Here is a 216-nt window from a genome sequence, read left to right on the forward strand (position 1 = left end):
AAAAGGCCACACATCCACACGCAGGTTCCTCCCCTCCCCCCCCCAACCCCAACCCCCTTCTCTTCCTTTTACTGTGATTGAACTTCCTCGAAGACTTGCCCCGATATATTGAAGTTTAGCCAGCGGTTGACATTCCGAAATGGGGACTGAATTTTGATGGCTGGATATGGCTGAAATATGCTACGAGATTCCCTTTTTTTGCATGTATGTCTCCCC

The 216-nt window shown here is 49.1% G+C and overlaps 1 protein-coding gene across 1 annotated transcript in view; it reads left to right on the forward strand.

Moving 5' to 3' along the window:
• The window catches only part of LOC119582326 (basic proline-rich protein-like), a 22,116-nt gene that overhangs the window by 923 nt on the left and 20,977 nt on the right, over positions 1 to 216 (forward strand). The window lies entirely within an intron of this gene.

The sequence above is a fragment of the Penaeus monodon genome, chromosome 15 (assembly GCF_015228065.2).
Source record: "Penaeus monodon isolate SGIC_2016 chromosome 15, NSTDA_Pmon_1, whole genome shotgun sequence".
Lineage (NCBI taxonomy): Eukaryota > Metazoa > Arthropoda > Malacostraca > Decapoda > Penaeidae > Penaeus > Penaeus monodon.